Source organism: Thunnus maccoyii, chromosome 24 (genome assembly GCF_910596095.1).
Source record: "Thunnus maccoyii chromosome 24, fThuMac1.1, whole genome shotgun sequence".
In the NCBI taxonomy this organism is placed as follows: Eukaryota; Metazoa; Chordata; class Actinopteri; order Scombriformes; family Scombridae; genus Thunnus; species Thunnus maccoyii.
Window position 1 is genome coordinate 17,933,465 of NC_056556.1, and position 12,174 is coordinate 17,945,638.

Here is a 12,174-nt window from a genome sequence, read left to right on the forward strand (position 1 = left end):
GCACAGTTCTGCACAGACACGGAGGAAAACAAGAGAGAGGATCCCTACGTTAAACACGGCGGGCGGGCGCTTGTGGAGAAAAGTGAAAAAGCTTACAGCACCTGGTATTCCCAGGCGGTCTCCCATCCAAGTACTAACCAGGCCCTACCCTGCTTAGCTTCCGAGATCAGACGAGATCGGGCGTGTTCAGGGTGGTATGGCCGTAAGCTGTCCAAGGTACCACGCATGGGCCTTTTAAGCTGTCCAAGGTACCACGCATGGGCCTTTTAGGGATGTCGCTCGTCAGACGCGCCTTCAACGCCCAGGCGGCAGCTGCGGGGAGAGCGTTCCGATCCATTCCTCCGTCGGAGAAATACCATAGTGGGACTCCCGCGCACAGTTCTGCACAGACACGGAGGAAAACAAGAGAGAGGATCCCTACGTTAAACACGGCGGGCGGGCGCTTGTGGAGAAAAGTGAAAAAGCTTACAGCACCTGGTATTCCCAGGCGGTCTCCCATCCAAGTACTAACCAGGCCCGACCCTGCTTAGCTTCCGAGATCAGACGAGATTGGGCGTGTTCAGGGTGGTATGGCCGTAAGCTGTCCAAGGTACCACGCATGGGCCTTTTAGGGATGTCGCTCGTCAGACGCGCCTTCAACGCCCAGGCGGCAGCTGCGGGGAGAGTGTTCCGATCCATTTCTCCGTCGGAGAAATACCAGAGAGTGGGACTCCCGCGCACAGTTCTGCACAGACACGGAGGAAAACAAGAGAGAGGATCCCTACGTCAAACACGGCGGGCGGGCGCTTGTGGAGAAAAGTGAAAAAGCTTACAGCACCTGGTATTCCCAGGCGGTCTCCCATCCAAGTACTAACCAGGCCCGACCCTGCTTAGCTTCCGAGATCAGACGAGATCGGTCGTGTTCAGGGTGGTATGGCCGTAAGCTGTCCAACGTACCACGCATGGGCCTTTTAAGCTGTCCAAGGTACCACGCATGGGCCTTTTAGGGATGTCGCTCGTCAGACGCGCCTTCAAGGCCCAGGCGGCAGCTGCGGGGAGAGCCTTCCGATCCATTCCTCCGTCGGAGAAATACCAGAGAGTGGGACTCCCGCGCACAGTTCTGCACAGACACGGAGGAAAACAAGAGAGAGGATCCCTACGTTAAACACGGCGGGCGGGCGCTTGTGGAGAAAAGTGAAAAAGCTTACAGCACCTGGTATTCCCAGGCGGTCTCCCATCCAAGTACTAACCAGGCCCTACCCTGCTTAGCTTCCGAGATCAGACGAGATCGGGCGTGTTCAGGGTGGTATGGCCGTAAGCTGTCCAAGGTACCACGCATGGGCCTTTTAGGGATGTCGCTCGTCAGACGCGCCTTCAACGCCCAGGCGGCAGCTGCGGGGAGAGCGTTCCGATCCATTCCTCCGTCGGAGAAATACCAGAGAGTGGGACTCCCGCGCACAGTTCTGCACAGACACGGAGGAAAACAAGAGAGAGGATCCCTACGTTAAACACGGCGGGCGGGCGCTTGTGGAGAAAAGTGAAAAAGCTTACAGCACCTGGTATTCCCAGGCGGTCTCCAAGCCAAGTACTAACCAGGCCCTACCCTGCTTAGCTTCCGAGATCAGACGAGATCGGGCGTGTTCAGGGTGGTATGGCCGTAAGCTGTCCAAGGTACCACGCATGGGCCTTTTAAGCTGTCCAAGGTACCACGCATGGGCCTTTTAGGGATGTCGCTCGTCAGACGCGCCTTCAACGCCCATGCGGCAGCTGCGGGGAGAGCGTTCCGATCCATTCCTCCGTCGGAGAAATACCATAGTGGGACTCCCGCGCACAGTTCTGCACAGACACGGAGGAAAACAAGAGAGAGGATCCCTACGTTAAACACGGCGGGCGGGCGCTTGTGGAGAAAAGTGAAAAAGCTTACATCACCTGGTATTCCCAGGCGGTCTCCCATCCAAGTACTAAACAGGCCCGACCCTGCTTAGCTTCCGAGATCAGACGAGATCGGGCGTGTTCAGGGTGGTATGGCCGCAAGCTGTCCAAGGTACCACGCATGGGCCTTTTAGGGATGTCGCTCGTCAGACGCGCCTTCAACGCCCAGGCGGCAGCTGCGGGGAGAGCGTTCCGATCCATTCCTCCGTCGGAGAAATACCAGAGAGTGGGACTCCCGCGCACAGTTCTGCACAGACACGGAGGAAAACAAGAGAGAGGATCCCTACGTTAAACACGGCGGGCGGGCGCTTGTGGAGAAAAGTGAAAAAGCTTACAGCACCTGGTATTCCCAGGCGGTCTCCAAGCCAAGTACTAACCAGGCCCTACCCTGCTTAGCTTCCGAGATCAGACGAGATCGGGCGTGTTCAGGGTGGTATGGCCGTAAGCTGTCCAAGGTACCACGCATGGGCCTTTTAGGGATGTCGCTCGTCAGACGCGCCTTCAACGCCCAGGCGGCAGCTGCGGGGGAGAGCGTTCCGATCCATTCCTCCGTCGGAGAAATACCAGAGAGTGGGACTCCCGCGCACAGTTCTGCACAGACACGGAGGAAAACAAGAGAGAGGATCCCTACGTTAAACACGGCGGGGCGGGCGCTTGTGGAGAAAAGTGAAAAAGCTTACAGCACCTGGTATTCCCAGGCGGTCTCCCATCCAAGTACTAACCAGGCCCTACCCTGCTTAGCTTCCGAGATCAGACGAGATCTGGCGTGTTCAGGGTGGTATGGCCGTAAGCTGTCCAAGGTACCACGCATGGGCCTTTTAAGCTGTCCAAGGTACCACGCATGGGCCTTTTAGGGATGTCGCTCGTCAGACGCGCCTTCAACGCCCAGGCGGCAGCTGCGGGGAGAGCGTTCCGATCCATTCCTCCGTCGGAGAAATACCATAGTGGGACTCCCGCGCACAGTTCTGCACAGACACGGAGGAAAACAAGAGAGAGGATCCCTACGTTAAACACGGCGGGCGGGCGCTTGTGGAGAAAAGTGAAAAAGCTTACAGCACCTGGTATTCCCAGGCGGTCTCCCATCCAAGTACTAACCAGGCCCGACCCTGCTTAGCTTCCGAGATCAGACGAGATCGGGCGTGTTCAGGGTGGTATGGCCGTAAGCTGTCCAAGGTACCACGCATGGACCTTTTAGGGATGTCGCTCGTCAGACGCGCCTTCAACGCCCAGGCGGCAGCTGCGGGGAGAGCGTTCCGATCCATTCCTCCGTCGGAGAAATACCAGAGAGTGGGACTCCTGCGCACAGTTCTGCACAGACACGGAGGAAAACAAGAGAGAGGATCCCTACGTTAAACACGGCGGGCGGGCGCTTGTGGAGAAAAGTGAAAAAGCTTACAGCACCTGGTATTCCCAGGCGGTCTCCCATCCAAGTACTAACCAGGCCCTACCCTGCTTAGCTTCCGAGATCAGACGAGATCTGGCGTGTTCAGGGTGGTATGGCCGTAAGCTGTCCAAGGTACCACGCATGGGCCTTTTAAGCTGTCCAAGGTACCACGCATGGGCCTTTTAGGGATGTCGCTCGTCAGACGCGCCTTCAACGCCCAGGCGGCAGCTGCGGGGAGAGCGTTCCGATCCATTCCTCCGTCGGAGAAATACCAGAGTGGGACTCCCGCGCACAGTTCTGCACAGACACGGAGGAAAACAAGAGAGAGGATCCCTACGTTAAACACGGCGGGCGGGGCGCTTGTGGAGAAAAGTGAAAAAGCTTACAGCACCTGGTATTCCCAGGCGGTCTCCCATCCAAGTACAAACCAGGCCCGACCCTGCTTAGCTTCCGAGATCAGACGAGATTGGGCGTGTTCAGGGTGGTATGGCCGTAAGCTGTCCAAGGTACCACGCATGGGCCTTTTAAGCTGTCCAAGGTACCACGCATGGGCCTTTTAGGGATGTCGCTCGTCAGACGCGCCTTCAAGGCCCAGGCGGCAGCTGCGGGGAGAGCCTTCCGATCCATTCCTCCGTCGGAGAAATACCAGAGAGTGGGACTCCCGCGCACAGTTCTGCACAGACACGGAGGAAAACAAGAGAGAGGATCCCTACGTTAAACACGGCGGGCGGGCGCTTGTGGAGAAAAGTGAAAAAGCTTACAGCACCTGGTATTCCCAGGCGGTCTCCCATCCAAGTACTAACCAGGCCCTACCCTGCTTAGCTTCCGAGATCAGACGAGATCGGGCGTGTTCAGGGTGGTATGGCCGTAAGCTGTCCAAGGTACCACGCATGGGCCTTTTAGGGATGTCGCTCGTCAGACGCGCCTTCAACGCCCAGGCGGCAGCTGCGGGGAGAGCGTTCCGATCCATTCCTCCGTCGGAGAAATACCAGAGAGTGGGACTCCCGCGCACAGTTCTGCACAGACACGGAGGAAAACAAGAGAGAGGATCCCTACGTTAAACACGGCGGGCGGGCGCTTGTGGAGAAAAGTGAAAAAGCTTACAGCACCTGGTATTCCCAGGCGGTCTCCCATCCAAGTACTAACCAGGCCCTACCCTGCTTAGGTTACGAGATCAGACGAGATCGGGCGCGTTCAGGGTGGTATGGCCGTAAGCTGTCCAAGGTACCACGCATGGGCCTTTTAAGCTGTCCAAGGTACCACGCATGGGCCTTTTAGGGATGTCGCTCGTCAGACATGCCTTCAACGCCCAGGCGGCAGCTGCGGGGAGAGCGTTCCGATCCATTCCTCCGTCGGAGAAATACCAGAGAGTGGGACTCCCGCGCACAGTTCTGCACAGACACGGAGGAAAACAAGAGAGAGGATCCCTACGTTAAACACGGCGGGCGGGCGCTTGTGGAGAAAAGTGAAAAAGCTTACATCACCTGGTATTCCCAGGCGGTCTCCCATCCAAGTACTAAACAGGCCCGACCCTGCTTAGCTTCCGAGATCAGACGAGATCGGGCGTGTTCAGGGTGGTATGGCCGCAAGCTGTCCAAGGTACCACGCATGGGCCTTTTAGGGATGTCGCTCGTCAGACGCGCCTTCAACGCCCAGGCGGCAGCTGCGGGGAGAGCGTTCCGATCCATTCCTCCGTCGGAGAAATACCAGAGAGTGGGACTCCCGCGCACAGTTCTGCACAGACACGGAGGAAAACAAGAGAGAGGATCCCTACGTTAAACACGGCGGGCGGGCGCTTGTGGAGAAAAGTGAAAAAGCTTACAGCACCTGGTATTCCCAGGCGGTCTCCAAGCCAAGTACTAACCAGGCCCTACCCTGCTTAGCTTCCGAGATCAGACGAGATCGGGCGTGTTCAGGGTGGTATGGCCGTAAGCTGTCCAAGGTACCACGCATGGGCCTTTTAGGGATGTCGCTCGTCAGACGCGCCTTCAACGCCCAGGCGGCAGCTGCGGGGAGAGCGTTCCGATCCATTCCTCCGTCGGAGAAATACCAGAGAGTGGGACTCCCGCGCACAGTTCTGCACAGACACGGAGGAAAACAAGAGAGAGGATCCCTACGTTAAACACGGCGGGCGGGCGCTTGTGGAGAAAAGTGAAAAAGCTTACAGCACCTGGTATTCCCAGGCGGTCTCCCATCCAAGTACTAACCAGGCCCTACCCTGCTTAGGTTACGAGATCAGACGAGATCGGGCGCGTTCAGGGTGGTATGGCCGTAAGCTGTCCAAGGTACCACGCATGGGCCTTTTAAGCTGTCCAAGGTACCACGCATGGGCCTTTTAGGGATGTCGCTCGTCAGACATGCCTTCAACGCCCAGGCGGCAGCTGCGGGGAGAGCGTTCCGATCCATTCCTCCGTCGGAGAAATACCAGAGAGTGGGACTCCCGCGCACAGTTCTGCACAGACACGGAGGAAAACAAGAGAGAGGATCCCTACGTTAAACACGGCGGGCGGGCGCTTGTGGAGAAAAGTGAAAAAGCTTACATCACCTGGTATTCCCAGGCGGTCTCCCATCCAAGTACTAAACAGGCCCGACCCTGCTTAGCTTCCGAGATCAGACGAGATCGGGCGTGTTCAGGGTGGTATGGCCGCAAGCTGTCCAAGGTACCACGCATGGGCCTTTTAGGGATGTCGCTCGTCAGACGCGCCTTCAACGCCCAGGCGGCAGCTGCGGGGAGAGCGTTCCGATCCATTCCTCCGTCGGAGAAATACCAGAGAGTGGGACTCCCGCGCACAGTTCTGCACAGACACGGAGGAAAACAAGAGAGAGGATCCCTACGTTAAACACGGCGGGCGGGCGCTTGTGGAGAAAAGTGAAAAAGCTTACAGCACCTGGTATTCCCAGGCGGTCTCCCATCCAAGTACTAACCAGGCCCTACCCTGCTTAGCTTCCGAGATCAGACGAGATCGGGCGTGTTCAGGGTGGTATGGCCGTAAGCTGTCCAAGGTACCACGCATGGGCCTTTTAAGCTGTCCAAGGTACCACGCATGGGCCTTTTAGGGATGTCGCTCGTCAGACGCACCTTCAACGCCCAGGCGGCAGCTGCGGGGAGAGCGTTCCGATCCATTCCTCCGTCGGAGAAATACCATTGTGGGACTCCCGCGCACAGTTCTGCACAGACACGGAGGAAAACAAGAGAGAGGATCCCTACGTTAAACACGGCGGGCGGGCGCTTGTGGAGAAAAGTGAAAAAGCTTACAGCACCTGGTATTCCCAGGCGGTCTCCCATCCAAGTACTAACCAGGCCCGACCCTGCTTAGCTTCCGAGATCAGACGAGATCGGGCGTGTTCAGGGTGGTATGGCCGTAAGCTGTCCAAGGTACCACGCATGGGCCTTTTAGGGATGTCGCTCGTCAGACGCGCCTTCAACGCCCAGGCGGCAGCTGCGGGGAGAGCGTTCCGATCCATTCCTCCGTCGGAGAAATACCAGAGAGTGGGACTCCCGCGCACAGTTCTGCACAGAAACGGAGGAAAACAAGAGAGAGGATCCCTACGTTAAACACGGCGGGCGGGCGCTTGTGGAGAAAAGTGAAAAAGCTTACAGCACCTGGTATTCCCAGGCGGTCTCCCATCCAAGTACTAACCAGGCCCGACCCTGCTTAGCTTCCGAGATCAGACGAGATCGGGCGTGTTCAGGGTGGTATGGCCGTAAGCTGTCCAAGGTACCACGCATGGGCCTTTTAAGCTGTCCAAGGTACCACGCATGGGCCTTTTAGGGATGTCGCTCGTCAGACGCGCCTTCAACACCCAGGCGGCAGCTGCGGGGAGAGCGTTCCGATCCATTCCTCCGTCGGAGAAATACCAGAGTGGGACTCCCGCGCACACTTCTGCACAGACACAGAGGAAAACAAGAGAGAGGATCCCTACGTTAAACACGGCGGGCGGGCGCATGTGGAGAAACGTGAGAAAGCTTACAGCACCTGGTATTCCCAGGCGGTCTCCCATCCAAGTACTAACCAGGCCCGACCCTGCTTAGGTTCCGAGATCAGACGAGATCGGGCGTGTTCAGGGTGGTATGGCCGTAAGCTGTCCAAGGTACCACGCATGGGCCTTTTAAGCTGTCCAAGGTACCACGCATGGGCCTTTTAAGCTGTCCAAGGTACCACGCATGGGCCTTTTAGGGATGTCGCTCGTCAGACGCGCCTTCAACACCCAGGCAGCAGCTGCGGGGAGAGCGTTCCGATACATTCCTCCGTCGGAGAAATACCAGAGTGGGACTCCCGCGCACAGTTCTGCACAGACACGGAGGAAAACAAGAGAGAGGATCCCTACGTTAAACACGGCGGGCGGGCGCTTGTGGAGAAAAGTGAGAAAGCTTACAGCACCTGGTATTCCCAGGCGGTCTCCCATCCAAGTACTAACCAGGCCCGACCCTGCTTAGCTTCCGAGATCAGACGAGATCGGGCGTGTTCAGGGTGGTATGGCCGTAAGCTGTCCAAGGTACCACGCATGGGCCTTTTAGGGATGTCGCTCGTCAGACGCGCCTTCAACGCCCAGGCGGCAGCTGCGGGGAGAGCGTTCCGATCCATTCCTCCGTCGGAGAAATACCAGAGAGTGGAACTCCCGCGCACAGTTCTGCACAGACACGGAGGAAAACAAGAGAGAGGATCCCTACGTTAAACACGGCGGGCGGGCGCTTGTGGAGAAAAGTGAAAAAGCTTACAGCACCTGGTATTCCCAGGCGGTCTCCCATCCAAGTACTAACCAGCCCCGACCCTGCTTGGCTTCCGAGATCAGACGAGATCGGGCGTGTTCAGGGTGGTATGGCCGTAAGCTGTCCAAGGTACCACGCATGGGCCTTTTAAGTTGTCCAAGGTACCACGCATGGGCCTTTTAGGGATGTCGCTCGTCAGACGCGCCTTCAAGGCCCAGGCGGCAGCTGCGGGGAGAGCCTTCCGATCCATTCCTCCGTCGGAGAAATACCAGAGAGTGGGACTCCCGCGCACAGTTCTGCACAGACACGGAGGAAAACAAGAGAGAGGATCCCTACGTTAAACACGGCGGGCGGGCGCTTGTGGAGAAAAGTGAAAAAGCTTACAGCACCTGGTATTCCCAGGCGGTCTCCCATCCAAGTACTAACCAGGCCCGACCCTGCTTAGCTTCCGAGATCAGACGAGATCGGGCGTGTTCAGGGTGGTATGGCCGTAAGCTGTCCAAGGTACCACGCATGGGCCTTTTAAGCTGTCCAAGGTACCACGCATGGGCCTTTTAGGGATGTCGCTCGTCAGACGCGCCTTCAACACCCAGGCGGCAGCTGCGGGGAGAGCGTTCCGATCCATTCCTCCGTCGGAGAAATACCAGAGTGGGACTCCCGCGCACACTTCTGCACAGACACAGAGGAAAACAAGAGAGAGGATCCCTACGTTAAACACGGCGGGCGGGCGCATGTGGAGAAACGTGAGAAAGCTTACAGCACCTGGTATTCCCAGGCGGTCTCCCATCCAAGTACTAACCAGGCCCGACCCTGCTTGGCTTCCGAGATCAGACGAGATCGGGCGTGTTCAGGGTGGTATGGCCGTAAGCTGTCCAAGGTACCACGCATGGGCCTTTTAAGTTGTCCAAGGTACCACGCATGGGCCTTTTAGGGATGTCGCTCGTCAGACGCGCCTTCAAGGCCCAGGCGGCAGCTGCGGGGAGAGCCTTCCGATCCATTCCTCCGTCGGAGAAATACCAGAGAGTGGGACTCCCGCGCACAGTTCTGCACAGACACGGAGGAAAACAAGAGAGAGGATCCCTACGTTAAACACGGCGGGCGGGCGCTTGTGGAGAAAAGTGAAAAAGCTTACAGCACCTGGTATTCCCAGGCGGTCTCCCATCCAAGTACTAACCAGGCCCGACCCTGCTTAGCTTCCGAGATCAGACGAGATCGGGCGTGTTCAGGGTGGTATGGCCGTAAGCTGTCCAAGGTACCACGCATGGGCCTTTTAAGCTGTCCAAGGTACCACGCATGGGCCTTTTAGGGATGTCGCTCGTCAGACGCGCCTTCAACACCCAGGCGGCAGCTGCGGGGAGAGCGTTCCGATCCATTCCTCCGTCGGAGAAATACCAGAGTGGGACTCCCGCGCACACTTCTGCACAGACACAGAGGAAAACAAGAGAGAGGATCCCTACGTTAAACACGGCGGGCGGGCGCATGTGGAGAAACGTGAGAAAGCTTACAGCACCTGGTATTCCCAGGCGGTCTCCCATCCAAGTACTAACCAGGCCCGACCCTGCTTAGGTTCCGAGATCAGACGAGATCGGGCGTGTTCAGGGTGGTATGGCCGTAAGCTGTCCAAGGTACCACGCATGGGCCTTTTAAGCTGTCCAAGGTACCACGCATGGGCCTTTTAAGCTGTCCAAGGTACCACGCATGGGCCTTTTAGGGATGTCGCTCGTCAGACGCGCCTTCAACACTCAGGCAGCAGCTGCGGGGAGAGCGTTCCGATACATTCCTCCGTCGGAGAAATACCAGAGTGGGACTCCCGCGCACAGTTCTGCACAGACACGGAGGAAAACAAGAGAGAGGATCCCTACGTTAAACACGGCGGGCGGGCGCTTGTGGAGAAAAGTGAGAAAGCTTACAGCACCTGGTATTCCCAGGCGGTCTCCCATCCAAGTACTAACCAGGCCCGACCCTGCTTAGCTTCCGAGATCAGACGAGATCGGGCGTGTTCAGGGTGGTATGGCCGTAAGCTGTCCAAGGTACCACGCATGGGCCTTTTAGGGATGTCGCTCGTCAGACGCGCCTTCAACGCCCAGGCGGCAGCTGCGGGGAGAGCGTTCCGATCCATTCCTCCGTCGGAGAAATACCAGAGAGTGGAACTCCCGCGCACAGTTCTGCACAGACACGGAGGAAAACAAGAGAGAGGATCCCTACGTTAAACACGGCGGGCGGGCGCTTGTGGAGAAAAGTGAAAAAGCTTACAGCACCTGGTATTCCCAGGCGGTCTCCCATCCAAGTACTAACCAGGCCCGACCCTGCTTGGCTTCCGAGATCAGACGAGATCGGGCGTGTTCAGGGTGGTATGGCCGTAAGCTGTCCAAGGTACCACGCATGGGCCTTTTAAGTTGTCCAAGGTACCACGCATGGGCCTTTTAGGGATGTCGCTCGTCAGACGCGCCTTCAAGGCCCAGGCGGCAGCTGCGGGGAGAGCCTTCCGATCCATTCCTCCGTCGGAGAAATACCAGAGAGTGGGACTCCCGCGCACAGTTCTGCACAGACACGGAGGAAAACAAGAGAGAGGATCCCTACGTTAAACACGGCGGGCGGGCGCTTGTGGAGAAAAGTGAAAAAGCTTACAGCACCTGGTATTCCCAGGCGGTCTCCCATCCAAGTACTAACCAGGCCCGACCCTGCTTAGCTTCCGAGATCAGACGAGATCGGGCTTGTTCAGGGTGGTATGGCCGTAAGCTGTCCAAGGTACCACGCATGGGCCTTTTAGGGATGTCGCTCGTCAGACGCGCCTTCAACGCCCAGGCGGCAGCTGCGGGGAGAGCGTTCCGATCCATTCCTCCGTCGGAGAAATACCAGAGAGTGGGACTCCCGCGCACAGTTCTGCACAGACACGGAGGAAAACAAGAGAGAGGATCCCTACGTTAAACACGGCGGGCGGGCGCTTGTGGAGAAAAGTGAAAAAGCTTACAGCACCTGGTATTCCCAGGCGGTCTCCCATCCAAGTACTAACCAGGCCCGACCCTGCGTAGCTTCCGAGATCAGACGAGATCGGGCGTGTTCAGGGTGGTATGGCCGTAAGCTGTCCAAGGTACCACGCATGGGCCTTTTAAGCTGTCCAAGGTACCACGCATGGGCCTTTTAGGGATGTCGCTCGTCAGACGCGCCTTCAACACCCAGGCGGCAGCTGCGGGGAGAGCGTTCCGATCCATTCCTCCGTCGGAGAAATACCAGAGTGGGACTCCCGCGCACAGTTCTGCACAGACACGGAGGAAAACAAGAGAGAGGATCCCTACGTTAAACACGGCGGGCGGGCGCTTGTGGAGAAAAGTGAGAAAGGTTACAGCACCTGGTATTCCCAGGCGGTCTCCCATCCAAGTACTAACCAGGCCCGACCCTGCTTAGCTTCCGAGATCAGACGAGATCGGGCGTGTTCAGGGTGGTATGGCCGTAAGCTGTCCAAGGTACCACGCATGGGCCTTTTAAGCTGTCCAAGGTACCACGCATGGGCCTTTTAAGCTGTCCAAGGTACCACGCATGGGCCTTTTAGGGATGTCGCTCGTCAGACGCGCCTTCAACACCCAGGCGGCAGCTGCGGGGAGAGCGTTCCGATACATTCCTCCGTCGGAGAAATACCAGAGTGGGACTCCCGCGCACAGTTCTGCACAGACACGGAGGAAAACAAGAGAGAGGATCCCTACGTTAAACACGGCGGGCGGGCGCTTGTGGAGAAAAGTGAGAAAGCTTACAGCACCTGGTATTCCCAGGCGGTCTCCCATCCAAGTACTAACCAGGCCCGACCCTGCTTAGCTTCTGAGATCAGACGAGATCGGGCGTGTTCAGGGTGGTATGGCCGTAAGCTGTCCAAGGTACCACGCATGGGCCTTTTAAGCTGTCCAAGGTACCACGCATGGGCCTTTTAGGGATGTCGCTCGTCAGACGCGCCTTCAACACCCAGGCGGCAGCTGCGGGGAGAGCGTTCCGATACATTCCTCCGTCGGAGAAATACCAGAGTGGGACTCCCGCGCACAGTTCTGCACAGACACGGAGGAAAACAAGAGAGAGGATCCCTACGTTAAACACGGCGGGCGGACGCTTGTGGAGAAAAGTGAGAAAGCTTACAGCACCTGGTATTCCCAGGCGGTCTCCCATCCAAGTACTAACCAGG

General features: G+C 57.6%; 34 non-coding genes across 34 annotated transcripts in view; all 34 read right to left on the reverse strand.

Moving 5' to 3' along the window:
- Positions 1–89: 89 nt before the first annotated feature.
- On the reverse strand, positions 90–208 carry LOC121893319. Its single transcript, XR_006095227.1, has one exon. It is a non-coding gene; the product is annotated as a 5S ribosomal RNA (ribosomal RNA).
- Positions 209–462: 254 nt separating this feature from the next.
- Positions 463–581, reverse strand: LOC121892711. Its single transcript, XR_006094679.1, has one exon. It is a non-coding gene; the product is annotated as a 5S ribosomal RNA (ribosomal RNA).
- Positions 582–805: 224 nt separating this feature from the next.
- On the reverse strand, positions 806–924 carry LOC121892575. The gene has a single exon (XR_006094550.1). It is a non-coding gene; the product is annotated as a 5S ribosomal RNA (ribosomal RNA).
- A 256-nt stretch (positions 925–1,180) lies between these two features.
- Positions 1,181–1,299, reverse strand: LOC121893331. Its single transcript, XR_006095238.1, has one exon. It is a non-coding gene; the product is annotated as a 5S ribosomal RNA (ribosomal RNA).
- Positions 1,300–1,523: 224 nt separating this feature from the next.
- LOC121892775 lies at positions 1,524–1,642 on the reverse strand. Its single transcript, XR_006094741.1, has one exon. It is a non-coding gene; the product is annotated as a 5S ribosomal RNA (ribosomal RNA).
- A 254-nt stretch (positions 1,643–1,896) lies between these two features.
- LOC121892813 lies at positions 1,897–2,015 on the reverse strand. Its single transcript, XR_006094778.1, has one exon. It is a non-coding gene; the product is annotated as a 5S ribosomal RNA (ribosomal RNA).
- A 224-nt stretch (positions 2,016–2,239) lies between these two features.
- On the reverse strand, positions 2,240–2,358 carry LOC121892776. Its single transcript, XR_006094742.1, has one exon. It is a non-coding gene; the product is annotated as a 5S ribosomal RNA (ribosomal RNA).
- A 226-nt stretch (positions 2,359–2,584) lies between these two features.
- Positions 2,585–2,703, reverse strand: LOC121892510. Its single transcript, XR_006094484.1, has one exon. It is a non-coding gene; the product is annotated as a 5S ribosomal RNA (ribosomal RNA).
- Positions 2,704–2,957: 254 nt separating this feature from the next.
- LOC121893211 lies at positions 2,958–3,076 on the reverse strand. Its single transcript, XR_006095123.1, has one exon. It is a non-coding gene; the product is annotated as a 5S ribosomal RNA (ribosomal RNA).
- A 224-nt stretch (positions 3,077–3,300) lies between these two features.
- LOC121892511 lies at positions 3,301–3,419 on the reverse strand. The gene has a single exon (XR_006094485.1). It is a non-coding gene; the product is annotated as a 5S ribosomal RNA (ribosomal RNA).
- Positions 3,420–3,674: 255 nt separating this feature from the next.
- Positions 3,675–3,793, reverse strand: LOC121892786. Its single transcript, XR_006094752.1, has one exon. It is a non-coding gene; the product is annotated as a 5S ribosomal RNA (ribosomal RNA).
- Positions 3,794–4,049: 256 nt separating this feature from the next.
- On the reverse strand, positions 4,050–4,168 carry LOC121893342. Its single transcript, XR_006095251.1, has one exon. It is a non-coding gene; the product is annotated as a 5S ribosomal RNA (ribosomal RNA).
- Positions 4,169–4,392: 224 nt separating this feature from the next.
- LOC121892811 lies at positions 4,393–4,511 on the reverse strand. Its single transcript, XR_006094776.1, has one exon. It is a non-coding gene; the product is annotated as a 5S ribosomal RNA (ribosomal RNA).
- Positions 4,512–4,767: 256 nt separating this feature from the next.
- On the reverse strand, positions 4,768–4,886 carry LOC121892814. Its single transcript, XR_006094779.1, has one exon. It is a non-coding gene; the product is annotated as a 5S ribosomal RNA (ribosomal RNA).
- Positions 4,887–5,110: 224 nt separating this feature from the next.
- Positions 5,111–5,229, reverse strand: LOC121892777. The gene has a single exon (XR_006094743.1). It is a non-coding gene; the product is annotated as a 5S ribosomal RNA (ribosomal RNA).
- A 224-nt stretch (positions 5,230–5,453) lies between these two features.
- LOC121892812 lies at positions 5,454–5,572 on the reverse strand. Its single transcript, XR_006094777.1, has one exon. It is a non-coding gene; the product is annotated as a 5S ribosomal RNA (ribosomal RNA).
- A 256-nt stretch (positions 5,573–5,828) lies between these two features.
- LOC121892816 lies at positions 5,829–5,947 on the reverse strand. The gene has a single exon (XR_006094781.1). It is a non-coding gene; the product is annotated as a 5S ribosomal RNA (ribosomal RNA).
- Positions 5,948–6,171: 224 nt separating this feature from the next.
- Positions 6,172–6,290, reverse strand: LOC121893355. Its single transcript, XR_006095263.1, has one exon. It is a non-coding gene; the product is annotated as a 5S ribosomal RNA (ribosomal RNA).
- Positions 6,291–6,544: 254 nt separating this feature from the next.
- Positions 6,545–6,663, reverse strand: LOC121893213. The gene has a single exon (XR_006095125.1). It is a non-coding gene; the product is annotated as a 5S ribosomal RNA (ribosomal RNA).
- Positions 6,664–6,887: 224 nt separating this feature from the next.
- LOC121893214 lies at positions 6,888–7,006 on the reverse strand. The gene has a single exon (XR_006095126.1). It is a non-coding gene; the product is annotated as a 5S ribosomal RNA (ribosomal RNA).
- Positions 7,007–7,260: 254 nt separating this feature from the next.
- LOC121892714 lies at positions 7,261–7,379 on the reverse strand. Its single transcript, XR_006094682.1, has one exon. It is a non-coding gene; the product is annotated as a 5S ribosomal RNA (ribosomal RNA).
- Positions 7,380–7,665: 286 nt separating this feature from the next.
- LOC121893215 lies at positions 7,666–7,784 on the reverse strand. The gene has a single exon (XR_006095127.1). It is a non-coding gene; the product is annotated as a 5S ribosomal RNA (ribosomal RNA).
- A 224-nt stretch (positions 7,785–8,008) lies between these two features.
- Positions 8,009–8,127, reverse strand: LOC121892825. Its single transcript, XR_006094790.1, has one exon. It is a non-coding gene; the product is annotated as a 5S ribosomal RNA (ribosomal RNA).
- Positions 8,128–8,383: 256 nt separating this feature from the next.
- LOC121893217 lies at positions 8,384–8,502 on the reverse strand. Its single transcript, XR_006095128.1, has one exon. It is a non-coding gene; the product is annotated as a 5S ribosomal RNA (ribosomal RNA).
- A 254-nt stretch (positions 8,503–8,756) lies between these two features.
- Positions 8,757–8,875, reverse strand: LOC121893382. The gene has a single exon (XR_006095289.1). It is a non-coding gene; the product is annotated as a 5S ribosomal RNA (ribosomal RNA).
- A 256-nt stretch (positions 8,876–9,131) lies between these two features.
- Positions 9,132–9,250, reverse strand: LOC121893218. Its single transcript, XR_006095129.1, has one exon. It is a non-coding gene; the product is annotated as a 5S ribosomal RNA (ribosomal RNA).
- Positions 9,251–9,504: 254 nt separating this feature from the next.
- On the reverse strand, positions 9,505–9,623 carry LOC121892715. Its single transcript, XR_006094683.1, has one exon. It is a non-coding gene; the product is annotated as a 5S ribosomal RNA (ribosomal RNA).
- Positions 9,624–9,909: 286 nt separating this feature from the next.
- On the reverse strand, positions 9,910–10,028 carry LOC121893219. Its single transcript, XR_006095130.1, has one exon. It is a non-coding gene; the product is annotated as a 5S ribosomal RNA (ribosomal RNA).
- Positions 10,029–10,252: 224 nt separating this feature from the next.
- On the reverse strand, positions 10,253–10,371 carry LOC121893383. The gene has a single exon (XR_006095290.1). It is a non-coding gene; the product is annotated as a 5S ribosomal RNA (ribosomal RNA).
- Positions 10,372–10,627: 256 nt separating this feature from the next.
- Positions 10,628–10,746, reverse strand: LOC121892586. Its single transcript, XR_006094560.1, has one exon. It is a non-coding gene; the product is annotated as a 5S ribosomal RNA (ribosomal RNA).
- Positions 10,747–10,970: 224 nt separating this feature from the next.
- Positions 10,971–11,089, reverse strand: LOC121892703. The gene has a single exon (XR_006094672.1). It is a non-coding gene; the product is annotated as a 5S ribosomal RNA (ribosomal RNA).
- Positions 11,090–11,343: 254 nt separating this feature from the next.
- LOC121892592 lies at positions 11,344–11,462 on the reverse strand. The gene has a single exon (XR_006094567.1). It is a non-coding gene; the product is annotated as a 5S ribosomal RNA (ribosomal RNA).
- A 286-nt stretch (positions 11,463–11,748) lies between these two features.
- Positions 11,749–11,867, reverse strand: LOC121892621. The gene has a single exon (XR_006094595.1). It is a non-coding gene; the product is annotated as a 5S ribosomal RNA (ribosomal RNA).
- Positions 11,868–12,121: 254 nt separating this feature from the next.
- Positions 12,122–12,174, reverse strand: part of LOC121892623 — a 119-nt gene continuing 66 nt past the window's right edge. Inside the window, exon 1 of the ribosomal RNA XR_006094596.1 lies at positions 12,122–12,174. This exon is cut by the window's right edge and continues 66 nt beyond it. This is a non-coding gene — a ribosomal RNA (5S ribosomal RNA).